Source organism: Rhinoraja longicauda, chromosome 2, assembly GCF_053455715.1.
Source record: "Rhinoraja longicauda isolate Sanriku21f chromosome 2, sRhiLon1.1, whole genome shotgun sequence".
NCBI lineage: Eukaryota > Metazoa > Chordata > Chondrichthyes > Rajiformes > Arhynchobatidae > Rhinoraja > Rhinoraja longicauda.
In genome coordinates this window covers 81,639,971-81,658,245 of record NC_135954.1, presented here as the reverse complement: position 1 = coordinate 81,658,245, position 18,275 = coordinate 81,639,971, and the positions used below count along the sequence as shown (strand labels likewise).

Here is an 18,275-nt window from a genome sequence, read left to right as displayed (position 1 = left end):
GTCTATCCTGCAATCTGTTACTAAAGCTGCGGACACACAAGAATGAGCCCAGAATGTTCCCAAAGAAAATCTTGTATAGAGATAAAAGTTATAGAGATAAAAGGAACTGCAGTTGCCAGTTTACAAAAAAAAAGTAACTCAGCAGGTCAGGCAGCACCTCTGGAGACCATGGATAGGTTATGTTCTCTGGAGATATTGCCTGGCCAGCTGAGTTATTCCAGCACTGTTGTGTCTTTTTGTCGTATAAGATTTGTTTCCTATAATGATGATCATGCGGGGTGGACACCTAGGTGCTATTTCTGGGTCTTGCAACCTCTCAACCTTACTCCGTTGCTTGCAGAAAACAAAGACTCTTAAGGGAAGGGAGCCAATGATTTCAACCCTCAGGGAACTGCAGATGCTCATTCACACAAAAAGACGCAAAGCGCAAGAGTAACTCAGTGGGCCAAGCAGCATCACTGGAGAACCCTCACGTTCATTTCAAAAGAGCCTCACAAAATCTTTCAGAAGGGAAATACAAAGGGAATGTGAAGGTCTTTCCCAATATCAATAATGTTACCAAACCTTTGCTGTTCTTTTTCTAAATTAGTTTGTATGCTCACACACTGAGCCACACACGACAACAAGCCATAAATACATTTTGAGGAGTTGTCACAGAAGCACCAATCTGTTCCAATTCCATCAGTTCTGTGACCTTTGTGAATCTCCCAATGGCTATTACAAAAGAAAGTATTCACCACCTTCCATCATTCATTCAGCTAGTCAAAATCACGACCACAGATACGTTCACCCAGAGGGTTTAATCAGTGTGGAGGGAGCACTGGGTAAATCACAGGGATTCGTAAATTTCAAGACTCGCCCTGTAAAATAAAATTGATTTTCTCTCAGCCTTTTCAGGCACCATTTCAGGCAATATAGCCCCTGTGACAGAACTTCTGCACTATATATAGAACCACTGAAGATCAAAAACTGACACTGTTGGAAAAGCAAAACATAAACAGAAAATGTTGGATCCATTCAGTGGAGCAGGAAACATCTGTGAAAGAGAAACAGTGTTCATGTTTTAGTTCAAGACCCTTTATCAATGACCCTTCTTCAAACTGAAATGTTCGCCCTGTTTCTCTTTCCACCTCTTTTAACAGGTGAATATTTCCAACCTTTTCTGGGTGTTTTATTTAATATAGAAATGTTTACTGGAAACCCAGCCCTACAAAGTATCTCACAGCTCCAGGGGCACCAGTAATGTAAATCGTAATGTCAGAGGACATTCTCAGAGGGGGATTATACACAATAATCGGTAGACGAGACCTGCACAAACAGGGTAGGGGAGGGTGGAAGGGAGGGTTACTGTTATAACGTACATCAAAGGGAACTGGGACTTGTTAAGAGAAAAATTGTTCAGCACAATGGTCCAGTTAGTGGAGCTGCAACCTCACAGCAACCCAAGTTTATAACTTTGATGTAAAACACAAAGTGCTGGATTAACCTAATGGATCAGGCAGCATCTGTGGAGGGGGAGGGGGTCGATAGATGACATTTCAGGACAGGACCCTTCTTCTGACCCAGTTGCCTAACCATTCACCCTACAGATGCCTGTTAATCCATTGAGTTACTCCAGCACTTTGTGTTTTGCGTAAGATTCCAGTATCTGCAGTTCCTTGTGTCACCTTAATTTGGATTGCGGTGCTGTCTGTGGGGACATGCACATTCTCTCTGTGACCGTGTGAGTTTCCCCTGCGACTGGTCCACTTTCTTCCCACATCCCAAAGACATGTGGATTAGTAGGTAACTGGGCACTGCAAATATTCTATATGGCAGACAAACACCGATCAGCCAAAACATCATGACCACTGACAGGTGAAGTGAATAACATTGGTTATCTTGTTACAATGGCACCTGTCAAGGGGTGGGATATATTAGGCAGCAAGTGAACAGTCAGTTCTTGAAGTTGATGTGTTGGATGCAGGAGAAATGGGCAGGAGTAAAGACCTGAGGAACTTTGACTTGGGCCAAATTGTTATGGCCAGATGACTGGGTCAGAGCATCTCTGAAACGGCAAGGATTGTGGGGTGCTCCCGGTCAGCATTGGTGAGTACCTACTGACAATGGTCCAAGGAGGGACAAACCACAAACTGGCGACAGGGTGTTGGGCGCCCAAGGCTCATCGATGCGTGAGGCCAGCGAAGGCTATCCCGTCTGGTCTGAACCGACTGTGGGAAGACGACAAGCCGGTGGAGGGAGTATGATGCTCTGCGCAATATTCTGATGGGAACCCTGGATCCGGCCATTCATGTGGATGTCAATTTGACACGTGTCACCTACCTAAACATCGTTGCAGACCAGCTACACCCCTTCATGGCAATGGTATTCCCTGATGGCAGTGGCCTCTTTCAGCAGGATAATGCACCCTGCCACACTGCACACATTGTTCGGGAATGGTTTGAGGAACATGATGAAGTGTTCACGGTGTTGCTCTGGCCTCCAAATTCTCCAGATCTCAATCCGATTGAACATCTGTGGGATGTGCTGGATCGACAAGTTCGATCCATGGTGGCTCCACCTCACAACTTACAGGACTTGAAGGATTTGCTGCTAATGTTTTGGTGCCAGATACCACAGGACACCTTGAGGGGTCATGTAGAGTCCTTGCCTCGGCGGGTCGGCGCTGTTTTGGCAGCACACGGAGGACCAACAGCATATTAGGCAGGTGGTCATAATGTTTTGGCTGATCGGTGTAAGTGGTGGGGAATGTTGGTGGGAATGAGTGGAAAATAGATTACAAGGAAAGTTATTGGAAGATGGATATCGTTTTGGGGCTGGCATAGATTTGATGGCTAAAATAGCCTTCTTCTATGTCACAGGGAAATAAATAAAACAAAGACAATTTTGTTCGTAGTTGTTTTGGACTGTTTAAGTTGCTGTGCTCCAGTGGGTTTTTTGGTGATGGTTTTCATTCTGGCACCTCAAAAAAGTTTTAAAATTATATTTTCAATGTTTTAGAATTCTTAAGATTACAAAAAGATTACTGAAGTTTAAGAAATAAAAAGCATATATATTATTTTTAACTTAGGCAGTCAGGCCCTTAAACAGCTGAAGCAGTTTATGGAGAAATAATGTACCATCAAAACCAACAGCAACGAATGATATGCATATCTGCATTTTTTGGTCAACAAAATAATATTGCTTTGCACATTCACCACTTTTGATGCCTTTGTAAAACCATTCGCTCTTTTCCCCTGATATGATCCTAATCTCTGTTCTAGGAATGCAAACATAACTCTTGACTTTTGCCTTGCAAAATCTTCTTTTAAACTCCTCCCCAGTAGCCTTTGCAACCTCACCTCTGAAAAAGATAGGAGGATCTCCCTAAAGCAGTATGACTAAAGCCATAAAATCCCTCTTTTGACAAACAGATTAAATTCACATCCCTTTAATTACTCATCACTCATCCAAATTTAAATATCCCATAAGTAAATCATCCTATATGACAGTAAAACCAAAAGCAGCCCCAATACACAAGAACATACATGACCTTAGCTTAAGGCTCTGTCTAAAATTCCCAGCAATATAACACCTCCTCTAAATTCAAATCACATATTCAGTTTGGTTTATTGTTACGTGTATCGAGGTACAATGAAAAGCTTTTGTTGCGTGCTATCCAGTCAGCGGAAGGACAATACATGATCACAATTGAGCCATTTACTGTAGAGGTCTGACAAAGGGTCTCGAACCGAAACGTCACCCATTCCTATAAGAAAATAACTGCAGATGCTGGTACAAATCGATTTATTCACAAAATGCTGGAGTAACTCAGCAGGTCAGGCAGCATCTCGGGAGAGAAGGAATGGGTGACGTTTCGGGTCGAGACCCTTCTTCAGACTGATGTCGGGGGTGGGACAAAGGAAGGATATAGGTGGAGACAGGAAGATAGAGGGAGATCTGGGAAGGAGGAGGGGAAGGGAGGGACAGAGGAGCTATCTGAAGTTGGAGAAGTCGACGTTCATACCACCGGGCCGCAAACTGCCCAGGCGAAATATGAGGTGCTGCTCCTCCAATTTCCGGCGGGCCTCACTATGGCACTGGAGGAGGCCCATAACAGAGAGGTCAGACTGGGAATGGGAGGGGGAGTTAAAGTGCTGGGCCACCGGGAGATCAGTTGCGTTAATGCGGACCGAGCGCAGGTGTTCAGCGAAGCGATCGCCGAGCCTGCGCTTGGTTTCGCCGATATAGATAAGTTGACATCTAGAGCAGCGGATGCAATAGATGAGGTTGGAGGAGGTGCAGGTGAACCTCTGTCTCACCTGGAAAGAATGTTTGGGTCCTTTGATGGAGTTGAGGGGGGAGGTAAAGGGACAGGTGTTGCATCTCGTACGGTTGCAAGGGAAAGTGCCCGGGGTTAGGGTGGTTTGGGTAGGAAGGGACGAGTGGACCAGGGAGTTGCGGAGGGAACGGTCTCTGCGGAACGCAGAGAGGGGAGGGGATGGGAAGATATGGCCAGTGGTGGGGTCCTGTTGTAGGTGACGGAAATGTTGGTGGATAATATGTTGGATCCGCTGGCTGGTGGGGTGGAAGGTGAGAACGAGGGGGATCCTGTCCTTGTTGCGAGTGTGGGGATGGGGAGCAAGAGCGGAGCTGCGGGATGTAGAAGAGACCCTAGTGAGAGCCTCATCTATAATGGAGGAGGGGAAGCCCCGTTTTCTGAAAAACGAGGACATCTCGGAAGCCCTAGTGTGAAACACCTCACCCATTCCTTCTCTCCTGAGATGCTGCCTGACCTGCTAAGTTGCTCCAGCATTTTGTGAAATAAATACCTTCGATTTGTACCAGCATCTGCAGTTATTTTCTTACACTGTGTATAGATCAGCGTTTCTCAACCATTTTACCCTTGCGGAACCCTTGAAATAATTTTCATGTCTCAGGGAACCCCTACATAAAAGTCCGTCGCGTACAGCTCCTGTCTACTGACCACTAAAGGCCGTTTCACACTGGCGCCGGATAGATGTTGCTAAATATATTCCCTATGATTATTATACTCTTAAATGACATAACAGGTTGAAGACTTTATTATAATACCCAAGAATTTTCCAAGAATATGCTGTAAGTGTATAATATAATTACGAATATGAAATTAAACACAAAAATGACTCAAAAATGCATTTACATTTTTTTACAATTTAATTTTTTTTTTAATTTTCAAATTTTCAAATGTTACAATTTTCACATCAAATTCAAGGATGTGAATTTCTGCTCTACATTGGTTCTAGTCCTGGGGAAAACAAACCCACATATGATCACTAATTGCAGTAATTTAGAGTATAATGTCATCTTGCTTATTGAAGTACATATTGAAGTACTTTGTTGAAGTAAATTCGCACATAAATTGATAATCAGCCCCAAAAGGTGGTAATTGGCTTTTCTGCTGTGTTTTATATTTTAACTCCATCTTAATTAATTAATATAGTTATATAATTTTGCACTTATATTTAATATTTACTCATTACAGTTCCACCACTGATTTTCTGGCACTCTTGGTTCCAGAAAATCAGAAAATGGTTTATCCATTTTACCTGATCAAAGGAGGTCACGTGAAGTGGTTCTGGAGTTAGGACTCCAGCTTGTGTTGCTGTTTGCCGATGTCGGAGAAGCCGATGAAGAAGCGGGAGCACATGTACCTCTGCATGCCTTTTATCTCGCTCTCGGAGCGGCGCAGAAGACCGGCACCAGCAGGTTGCTGTACTTGAGTAGACCCCCTCCCCTGGTGGCAATCAAACTCTGCTGCAGATGCTCCAAGGCCTGGCTGAAGTCGCCATAGACACACTCACCCAGGATGCTCGAGTGGAAGTGCTCGGACATTGGGTTCTCGGAGCACTCGTAGAAGAGCAGGAGCAAGTCGAGGTTGATTTGTAAAGCGTCCACGCTGAACTCGAACTGCCTCCGGAGAGAGTCCACAAACCTCAGCTTGACGTTCTTGCCCCTTTTGCTGGACGCGACATGAGGCTTCAGCGGTCAGGGTCATTGCAAACCTTAACCATCTCCTGCACGTATGCCTCCGTCAGGGTCAGCAGCATGATCTTCCCCTTGTTGACATCCTCGGGCAAGAAGTCCAACAGGCAGTCCAGCACCACGTTTACGAAAGGGTACAAGAATGGTTTGGTAGAGATACAATGTTGAATAAATGTTGGAAATTCTGCCTTCGAGCCAGAGGACAGCGATATTCCAACATTTAAGAAACAGTTTTCAAGAGAGAGTTAGGTTTAGTTCTGAGGGATAAAGGAATCAAGGGATATGGGGAAAAGGACGTAACAGGATACTGATTTTAGATGATCAGCCATGATCATATTGAATAGCGGTAGTGGTTCAAAGGGCCGAATGGCCTACTGCTGCACCTATTTTTCGATGTTTCTGTATAATTTTGACACAGACGCCCGAGAAACTGTAATTTTAATGGCAATCCCATACAAGCAAGACCTTTGGCGGTTTCATGTTCATTACCTCCCCAAACTGCATTGGTCCCATTCATGAAAAGGCGAGTGGATCACAGTGCAGAATATTCATTGCTATTCGCAACGCGCATCGCATTTGAATGTTGGGGGTGCAAATTGATTGGAAAGCATTCGGAAGCTCGTTTTGTATTGCCCTGTGCAGGAGAGGTCAGCTGTGGACAGGGACACAATTTCAGTGCTTACCATAGGCGCTATTTTCTGTAGATATGCCCATGCGTCTCCCTCCTTAAGAGATACTCTTTACTGCATCAATTAACCAAACATTTATTATACCATTTACCTCCTTACCCTTATAAGGACTTTTTAACTCTGATATGAATTGTCTTGGAAAGTTTTCCTACTCTAATATTGCAAGTTTTTGCTTTAATCCTTGTGATCGGTTGATTGATTGATTGATTGATTGATTGATTGAATGATACAGCATTGAAACAGGCCCTTTCACCCATCGGGCAAACACCGATAATTGATCACCCATTCACACTAGTTCTATGTAATTTCACTTTAGCATCCACTCCCTACACAATTGGGGTAATTTTTAGAGGCCAATTCATTTAGTTTAGGTTCGTTTTGAGATACAGTGCAGAAGCTGGCCCTTCAGCCCACCAAGTCCTCAACGACCAGCAATCCCCACACCTTAACACTATCCTATTTACACTGGGAACGATTTACAATATTTAACAAAGCCTACTAACTGTACGTCTTTGGAATGTGGGAGGAACTGGAGCACCTGAAAACCCACGCAGTCACAGGGAGAACGTATAAACTCCTTGGAAACAGCACCTATCATCAGGATTGAACCTGGGTCTCTGGCGCAGTAAGGCAGCAGCTCTACTGCTGTGCCACCGTGCTGCCCAGTTCATTTCAATGTTGGAGAAACCTGTAGTATCCGAAGAAAATCTTCATGGTGAGAATGTGCCAACTCCTTACAGACAGCACCAGAGTTCAAGATCAAACCCGGGTCTCTGGCTCTGTGAGGCAGCAGCTCTATCAGTTGCACCACTTTACAGCAGCGGTCTGAAATGCATTACTAGCCTATGTGGATTGTGGTGAATGAATCAGATCTCTGCATCATTTAGCTTGAAGTTTGCAGAGAAGATTATTTCTCTCCATTTACAGGTCTCCACATGAATATCCACATTGACCTTTTTTCCTGATGCCAGAAATCCCACACTGATGTTAGGCATGAATAACCCTCTGAATAAAGTTGTATTGACTTGCAATTATATTGCACAAGGCTGTTTACTTTAGCTTTATGTGAATGAACACTGACTTCATTCTGGAAAGAAAAGCAATGAAACCATTTTTGGGCTGTTTCTTGCCAGGATGGATATTTGATCATAGTCTTGTGGTGCGATTCATCCTTGCAATTCTAATGCAATTTCCATGTTAGTGATTCCTGGGATGAGTCATACTTGTGCAACATTTTCTTTAGAGCAGTGCAAGAGAATGAAAACCACATTGTCCTGAAGGCACCTATGCCTCAAATGCCCTTAAGAAATTGTTGGAACCACTGGGAAACTTTTTAAATTGCTGTTGCCCTCCTAGTGTAGGTATTCCCACATCATGGATGGGGAGAGAACCTGTGACGGAAATCAAGGAATTGTAACTTTGGAGGTGATTCATTCTCTCAAAGTTAGACCTCCTGACCGATTGCCTCTCGCAAACCGCAGACAAACGTATTTAGCTGACAAAGCAGACGTGCAGTTAATTAGTGAAAATAAGTCAGCTGCTTTACAAAGTAAACATGACCTTTGAAGCTAATTTGAGCTACGTTAATGAAATTAAGGACTAGTCACGAGGAGCCATCCTAATTGAGCAGTATAAATACTAGTGCTTTTCAAGCCTGAAAAGAGTAGGAAAATGAGGAAGAAAAAGGCGGCAGCGGCTTTCGACAGAGGTCCTCAGGAACATAACTACCTAGAGTAGTTCTTCCATGCTACACTCCTAGAGAGGTAGTGAAGGCAAGTCCTGATGCAGGCAACCTAATGTTATATTTATATTTACCCCGTACGGCTACCCTGCTCTCTGATATGGTCTCCTAGAGGGGCTGAGGCTCGGTAAAAGTCGGGGATCTTTTTAACTAAAAAAGTGTGTTAAATTCACAGTGTTTTTAAACACTGTTTGTTAGGTTTCATATGGACATCTGAACGGTAAGATTTTTGATATATACACGTACTGTATGTAGAGTAAGGATGTGCGTATGAATTGTACCAACTGCTTGAGTTATTATACCTTTTGACAAATTGAATAAAAACCATTATTTGATTAAATTCAGTTAACGCCCTGTCGTCATCTTACTACTTATAGTGTAGCAATAAAATATAGGATATAAATAAATGCGAGGAGCAACATTTAACACTTAATAGCTTTTAAATTCCCGAGACGTCGACACGTATCAACGGCGAACGACCGACGACCCAGATCGGAATAAGGTATTAGTTTATCTTTTGCACTTTCTATAATGAATACGGTCTTAGTTCTATTGACATAACTAACCGGTATACAAGGAAAAAGGACTAGTCAAGATCCCGGGAAAAGGGGGAGTTAGTCTTAGTATTCTAGTGGGTTCCTTGTCAGGATCTAGGATAATTGTATAGAAATCTGTAGCAAACCAGTGAGTATTCTAACATAGAGGATGGAATTCCAACATATACTCAGGTCAGGATGGAGGGTAGAATGGAACTTGCAAGCTATAGGTGTTCCCAATTGCCCACTATCCTTGCCCTTCTTGGTTGGGGAACTGTTATTGGAGTTGGGGTCGGCACAGTGCTATTGGGGGTGACATGGTGGCACGACAGTAGAGTTGCAACCTCACAGTGCAAGAGTCCCAGGTTCGATCCTGACAACAGGTACTGTCTGGACGGAGTTTGTACGTTCTCCCCCTGACCACGTGAGTTTTCCCTGGGTGCTCCAATTTCCTCCCATACTCAAAGATGTACAGGTTTGTAGGTTAATTGGCTTTGATTAAATTGTAAATTGTCCCTAGTGAGTAGGATGGTGTTAGTGTACAGGGATCGCTGGTTGGCATGGATTCGGTTGGCCAAAGGGACTGTTTCCACGCTGTACCTCTAAACTATTAAAAAAGTAGCCTGGATGAGTAACTGCAGCAGAGTTTGTAGATGACACACAGTGCTGGTGGTAAAGAGGATGAATATCTCGAGTGGTTGGCAGGCTAACAAGCATGTGGATTGCCTGGATGGTGTTAAGCTTTTAGATGTAGGTGCTGCACTGATCCAGGCAAGTAGATACTATTCGATCAGGTCATTTGACCTGATTAATGCCTTTTGGATGGGTGGAAAGACATTGGGGTATCAGGAGATGAGTCATTCACCACAGAGTATCTAGTTTCAGAACTATTATTTATGTGGTTTGTTCTTCTGCTTAATAGTGACCACATCGATATTGGGCCTCAACAATGGTAGCGCCTTTGTTTGTCGTGTCTCGTTAGAGATCTTTACTGCCCTGGCTCATACAAGGCTTTTTTTTGATAAAATGCCACTTGTCAGCTCCTGTACGAGTGCTGCCCAGGTTTAAGTGCATGCAGATGTCAATGTTCTTCTTTAGATGAAGAGCTGTAAATGGATTTGAACATTGTACAATTAGAATCAACCCTCCCTACTTCGATCTTATAATAGAATGTAGGTTTGTAACAGGAGTTGAAGGTGGCTGGGAGGAGGACACTGCTGTGGTGAGCTCCTGGGGAGACTCTGTCCAACACTGAAGAAGGGCCTCAACCCGAAACATCACCCATTCCTTCTTTCCAGAGATGCTGCCTTCCCGCTGAGTTACTCCAGTATTTTGTGTCTAAGTACAATATCTTCTTTTATATCAGATACTACTCTGACTGCTGGAGTGCTTTTTCATTTCAAAATAGCTTCATTCTACAGTACAGAAATGACTGACTGGATTGCAATTCATGCCATTATCTTCATGCATAACCAGTTACAACATGACAACTTTCTCACAGGGAAAGCCAATACGTGCAGAATGAAAATATTTACTTTATGGATCCCTCCCAGTTCCTCTATTGCAAGAGGAAATGGTGGTATGGTTAAGTAAGTACATGACTAAGCGGGTGGGTCTGCCATTTCCTCTTTTAACTTAACAAGTAAAACTTTTGTAATTGATGAACTAACCTCAGATGGAAAGAGTATAGTAGATCTTGGGCGGCACAGTGGCGCAAGGGCGGCGCAGTGGTGCAGCGGTAGAACTGCTGCCTCACAGCCCCAGAGACCCAGGTTCGATCCTCACTACCACTCCCATCTGTACTGAGTTTGTACGTTCTCCCTGTGATCACGGAGCTCTCTCTGGGTGCTCAGTTTCCACCCACATTCAAAGACGTGCAAGTTTGTAGGTTAATTGGCTTCTGTAAATTGCCAATTAGTGTGTAGGATGCAAGAGTGGGATAATATATGAACTACTGTATGGGTGATCAATCATCGATGTAGACTCGGTGGGCCGATGGGCTATTTCCATGCCGTAAAGTAGGCGATGCAGGGAAAGTAGGCGATGCAGAGACATGCCCAGTAGACCTGCTGCCTCACAGATCTGATGACTCTAATGGTAGATTCAGTCCTGATTTTCTGTGCTGTTTATGGAGTTTGCATGTTCGCTAAAACTAGAATTAGAATCAAAAACAGTTTCTTCTCTGCTGTCATCGGTCTTTGAATGGACCGGGTCAATAGTATGGCCTTGGGAGTGTTGTGAAGCAGAGGGATCTAGGATTGCAGGTACATAGTTCCCTGAAAGTGGTGTCACAGGTAGATAGGGTGGTCAAGATGGCTTTCAGTAAATTGGCCTTCGTCAGTCAGGTTATTGAGAATTGAAGTTGTGAAAGACACAAAATGCTGGAATAATTCAATGGATTAGGCAGGATCTCCGAAGAAAAGGAATAGAATACATTTCTGGTTGAGACCCTTCTTCAGACTGAGAGTCAGGGGAGAGGGAATCTAGAGGTAAGAAAAGGTACAGAACCAATCGCAACCGGCGCCGATGTCACAAGAAATTTGGAGTCCAAAATGGTTAATTGTTAGCTATGAAAGAGGTGATAACGAAGGGATATATGCATGCGAACAGTGGAACTGCCAAGACGACTAGAATTCAGTTCAGTTCGGTTTAGTTTATTGTCATGTGTACTGAGGTACAGTCAAAACCTTTGTCGTGGGGGAGGGACAGAGAGAAGGGCTATTTGAAATGAGAGAAATCAATGTTCATACCACTGGTTTATAAGCTGCCCAAACGAAATATGAGGTGCTGATCCTCCAATTTGCGTTGGGCCTTACTCTGACAGTGGAGGAGGCCCAGGACACAAAGGTCCGTATGGGAATGGGAAGGAGAGTTGAAATGTTTGGTAACTGGGAGATCATGTAGGCCAAGGCAACTGAGCATAAGTGTTCAGCAAAACAATCGCCCAATGTGCGCTTGGTCTTGCTGATATATAGTAGTCCAGAGTGAAAGCAATGGATACAGTAGATGAGGTTGGAGGAGGTACAAGTGTGCCTCACCTGAAAGGACTTTGGGGGTTCCTGGATAGAGTCGTGGGAGGAGGTTTAGGGACAGGTGTTGCATATTCTGCAGTTGCAGGGGAATGTTCCTGGGGAGGGGGGTGACCTGGGTGGGAAGGGATGAGTTAACCAGGGAGTTGCGGGGAGAACTGTCACTGCGGAAAGTGAAAAGGGGATGAGTTGGAAAGATGTGGCTAGTGGTGGGATCCCGTTGGAGGTGGCGAAAATGTCGGAGGACTATGCGCTGTATGCACACATACAGTACGTCGAGTACAAGCCCAGTGCCGTCAAACGTTCATCATCCGTTAACCCAATCATCCGTGGGATTATTCTCGTGAACCTCCTCTGGACCTGTCCAATGCCACCTCAGATATGGGACCCAAAATTGCTCACAATACTCCAAATGCGGTCTGACCAGTGCCTCAGCATCACATCCCTGCTTTTATATTCTAGTCCACTCAAAATGAATGCTAACTTTCCATTGGCCTTCCTTACTACTGATTCAACTTGCAAATTAACCTTTTGGGAATCTTGCACCAGCAGTCCGAAGTCCCTTTCTTCACTTTCTGAATCTTCTTCCCATTTAGAAAATAGCCTACACCTTTATTCCTTTCCACCAAAGTGTATGACTACAATAATTTGCTACACTCTATTCCATCTGCCACTTCTTTGCCCACTCTCCCAACCTGTCCTAGTCCTTCTGTAGACTTCGTACTTCCTACACACTAGCTGTCCCTCCACCTATCTTCATATAATTCGCAAACCTGGCCACAAAGTCATAAATTCTATCATCCAAATCATTGATATGGAACGTGAAGAGTAGCGGACCCAACACTGACTCATGCGGAACACCACTAGTCACTGGCAGCCAACCAGAAAAGCCCCCTTTATTCCCACTCTTTGCCTTCTGCCATTCAGCCAACCTTCTATCCATATCTGCCCTCTGATACCGTGGTCTCTCATTATGTCATAAGGGGCTAACTTTTAAGAATCTTAGTTTGAGAAATTGTTTGATTGACAAAATAAGATTTATAAAATTTAGCCCCTTAAAAAGTTTCCTCTTAGCAAAGAGAACACATACCAGGGACCATTGTTTTAAAGATGAGGTGAGCTGGGAGGAGGTCCCAAACTTCTCTTTAAATTAGTCATCAAACTTCCACGGTAATGTTAAGCCTAAAAAAAAACTTATTTCTGGAGAGATAATGTCATTATTGTTTTTCAAAAATGTACATCTAAGTAATTCAATAGATTATTAATATATATAGTCGACTTAACACTGCTTCATAGGCACACCTCTCACTAAATGACACAAGCCTTTTATCATTACTCACAGGAGGATTAAAGAGCACCATCACTGGGATTCTTATTTGCAGTAGCATGTTTGTAATCACAGTACACATATATAGTATACAACAAACAGAAATCCAATAAAATCATAACCCCAATACTAGGGGAAAAAATCAATTACACCTCAATTAAGTCTCCTCTAAAATCTTTTAATTGTACTCTCTAAAATAGTTTTGATAGTTACAGAGCATGATGGTTGGTTTTTATCCAGCACTTGTATGGGATGTTATGGGTTCAGGCGTGAAATGGTGGAAAACCATATTCACACAGCATTGTTGAAAACAATCTATATTCCATTCTGAAAGAATAAACAAGAGTAATGAATTACATCAGATGCACAACATGCACAAATATATTAAAATTCACACATAATTCAGATAACACTGTAAATCTCACTCATTGTTGACATTCATTGGCACACTGTCAATAAAATTGAACATCAATCACCATCTTATGCATATTTATGAGGCATCAAAGATGCAACTTTTGTGCATCCTATTCAAGATTTTCTGCCTAAAGAGGAATAGTTCCATTTTTATAAACATTTGCCTTCAAATACTCCTAAGTTGTAGGCCTCAGGAGATGACAAATGAAAATGATCACATGGTTGTTTATTTTACACAAGTTCTAACGAGAAACCACTTTTATCCGTGGGGGAGGGGCAAAGTGAGTCATTGAGTCATCATGATTTTATACACCTTTCTTAGATCATCCTTCAGCCTCCTGCATTCCAAGGAAATGGCCTGCACAAATTCTGCATATACCTCAGGCACTTGAATCCGAGCAACGTTCTTGTAAATCTTCTCTGCACTCTTTCCAGCTTAATGAAATCCTTCCTATAGTAGGGTGACCAAAACTGAACACAGTATTCCACATGTGGCCTCACCAACATCTTGTACAACTGTAACATAGTGTCCCAACCTCTATACACAATACCCTGACCAATGAAGGCCAATGTACCAAAAGACTTCTTGACCACATTATCTACCTTGACAATACTTTCAGTGAACTAGGTACCTGTACTCCTAGATCCCCGTGTTCCACAAGACTACACAAGACCCTATCATTTCTGCGAAGGTCCGGTCCTGGTTTGACTTATCGAAATGCCAAAATTCAATACAATTTACCTGTATTGAACTCCATTAGCGATTCCTCACCTGCCCAGCTGATCAAGCGCCTGCTGTAATGTTTGCTAAGTATCTTCACTATCTGCAATACCACCCACATTAGTGTCATCTTCAAGCTTATTAAAACAGAATTTTATTAGGCAGGGGCATTGGGATTAAAGAATCTAAATGATTAGCATTCAACCCAGAAATTAATTAATTAGATGATAGAAGTTAACTGACCTAACTGGCCATCTTAGTGTAACTTTGATATTTATTACCCAACAATAAATAACATGTCAGGTTCAATAAAATCCTATCAATATTTTAATTAATGTACAACCCATCAATAAATAATAATAATAATAATTTTTTTTTGTCTGTCTTCGATTTAAACTAGCATCAGCAGTTCTTTCTTACACATAGATATTCCTTTGTCTTATCCACTCCTCCTGTCACCTCAGCAACTGAAAAATTACTCTAGTTTTGTATAGAGTTATTTCCACAATAATAATAATAATATTCATTTATTGTCATTGCAACGAGTACAACGAAATTAAAAAATAGCCAATCCTGACGGTGCGTACAAACATATATGCAATAAATGCAAAAACAAATAAATACATAAATACAATTAAATACAATTATATTAAGTACAAGATTTTTTAACGGTGTTGCCTAGTGCAAAGGTAGTGTTCAGTTCTCGTATGGCCCTGGGGTAAAAACTGTTCTTAAGTCTGTTTGTTCGGGATTTGATCGACCTGAAACGTCGACCAGAGGGCAGATGAACAAACAGACGGTGGCCGGGGTGGGATGGATCTTTTATTATTTTGCCTGCTCTACTGAGGCAGCGTAGTCTGAACAGGTGCTCCAGGGAGGTCAGTGAGCAGCCGATGATCTTCTGGGCCGTCGTGATGACCCTCTGAAGGGCCTTCCTGTCCTTTTCTGAGCAGCTGGCATACCATGTGGTTATACAGTATGCCAGCACACTCTCGATGGAGCAGCGCTGCTTAAATACATCTAAGACTGAGTGATGAATGAGTGTAGAAGTAAAAAACTGCAGATGCTGGTTAACACACAAACGTACAGAGAATGCTGGAGTAATTCAGCAGGTCAGGCAGCATGGATAGGTGACATTTCGGATCAAGACCCTTCTTCAGCTAGATTGTGGGGGAGGGAGAGAAGAAAGTTTGATCAGGGGAGAGGCAGGACAAAGCATGGCAGGTAATGGGTTGACACAGGCAAGGGTATATTTTTAGGAAGGAACTGCAGATGCTGGTTTAAACTGAAGATAGACACAAAATGCTGGAGTAACTCAGCAGGTCAGGCAGCATCTCTGGAGAGAAGGAATGGGTGACGTTTCGGGTCGAGACCCTTCTTCAGACTGAACTCAGCTACTCCAGCATTTTGTTTCTATGAAGGGTATTTTTTGACAGGCAGATGGTTGGGACAAAGGCCAGAGATAAGCACCAAAGGTGTAAGACAATTTTGAAGAGTTGTGGATTGTGAAACGGGGGGGGGGTTTGAGGAAAAATAGTTAGGGGTCCAGGTAGGGGAAAGGGGACAAAAGGGAGGGGGGGGGAGGCGTGGGGGAGAAAGGGGGGGAGTGGTTTTGGGGGTTTCCTTGTTGCTTACTTAAAATTGGATAATTCATACTGTTGTGTTGTACGCTACTCAAGTAGAATATGAGGTGTTGCCCTCCCTGCTTCCTTCCTCCCCATGGCTTCTTGATCTGCAACTCTTCAAACCTGTCTCACACCTTCGGTACTTAGCTCAGGTCATTCTTCCAACCATCTCACTGTCATACACCCCCTTGCCTGTGTCGACCCATTACTTGCCACACGTTGTCCTGCCTCTCCCCTTTTCCAGTTTTCTTCTCCTACCACCCTGTCTGCCTATGATGCCACTTTCAGGAATTATGTACTTGTACCCCAAGATCCCTCTTCTCCGTAACACTTCCAGGGCCTTACCACTCCACTCCACTTCTTCCCTTTTTGACTGCCCAAAATGCAAAACCTCACACTTTTTCTGAACTAAACTTTGTTTGGCATTCTTTGACCCACATGTCAAGATCCTGCTGTAACTCTTGAGATAACATTCTTCAGTGTCTATGATACCACCTAATGCAGTGTCATCTCGAAGCTTACTAACCATGGCCTGTACATTCTCAACCAAATTGTTGATGGAAGTGACAAACAACAATTGGCCCAGAACCGACTCCTGAGGGGCACCACTATTCAAGGGCCTCCAGTCTATAATCCACACTCCACATACCTCGACTCCATCCTATCCCTCCTGGCCCAATCCCTCCCTACCTATGTCCAAGACACTTCACATGCTCTTCGTCTCTTCAATGACTTCCGTTTTCCAGGTCCCCACTCCCTCACCTTTACTATGGATGTCCAGTCATTCTACACCTCCATCCCCCACCAGGAAGGTCTTCCTCGACCGCAGAACCAGCCAATTTCCATCTACCAACACTCTCCACCGCCTAACACAGCTGGTCCTTACCCTTAACAACTTCTCCTTCGACTCCTCCCACTTCCTCCAAATCCATGGGCACTCACATGGGCCCCAGCTATGCCTGCCTCTTTGTAGGGTACGTCGAACAATCACTGTTGCAGGCATACACTGGCCCTATCCCCGAACTCTAGCTCCGCTACATTGACAACTGCATCGGTGCTACCTCCTGCACTCATGCAGAACTCACTGACCCATGCAGAACTCACTCGTCGGTGCCGTGGTTGTTCGCCGGGTGGATCGGGCCCGCGCAGCTCCCTGGGACACTCCCGCCGCATACGCGGCTCCCCGGGACACTCCTGCATCTGCATCTACATCTGCATTGACCTTCTTGGTTACTTCTTTGAAAAACGTAATCAAATTAGTGAGACATGATTTCCCATGCATAAAGCCATGCTGAATATCCCTAAGCAATCCCTTGCAATTCCAAATTCTTATCCCTCAGAATCCCTTATCTTTGTCTGACTACCTTGAAACTTGCTGAACAATGGTTGCTGTTTAGAAATGGTTGCTCCACAGATACTTCCATTACATGCTCATGCTCTTTCCTGAAATAAGGTTGTGTAAATCCCTTTCCATCGTAGGCCTCTTTACATATTGTTTTGAAAACCTCTGTTGAAACCAAATTGATGGCTTCTGTTTTAAAATGCAAGAAATAATTCCTCAGACCGACCGAGTCCACACTGACCATCGATCACCCATTCACACTCATTCTAACCTCTCCTACTTTCGCATCCACTCCGAACACACAGAAGCCAATTTTACAAAGGCCAATAAACCCACATGTCTTTGGAATGTGGGAGGAAACTGGAGCAGACGGAGGAAACCAATGCGGTCACAGGGAGAACGTGCAAATTCCACCCAGACAGCACCCAAGGTCAGGATCCAACCCGGGACTCTGGCACTGAGAGGCAGCAGCTCTACCAGCTGTACCACTGCACTTGACACAAATCCAATCATTGTTGGAGATTATAGTGCAAGAAGGAACTGCAGATGCTGGTTTAAACCGAAGATAGACACAAAAAACTGGAGTAACTCAGCGAGACAGAGGAGAAGGAACTTCAGACTGAAGAAGGGTCTTGACCCAAAACGTCACCCATTCCTTCTCTCCGCAGACGCTGCCAGTCCTGCTGAGTTACTCCAGCTTTTTGTGTCTATCTTTGGGGATTATAGTGTTTGTAATCGTTATTGGAACATGTTGATCATATATTTGTAGATGAAATGGATTTAACCAGCCTTACTAATGAGTGGAATCCAATCAGCCCGAAGGATCACAGGATATGGTTAGAGTATAT

The 18,275-nt window shown here is 43.6% G+C and overlaps 1 pseudogene; it reads right to left on the bottom strand.

The window, feature by feature from the left end:
• Positions 1-1,068: 1,068 nt before the first annotated feature.
• Positions 1,069-17,258, bottom strand: LOC144606846 (terminal nucleotidyltransferase 5A-like; annotated as a pseudogene).
• Positions 17,259-18,275: the final 1,017 nt, after the last annotated feature.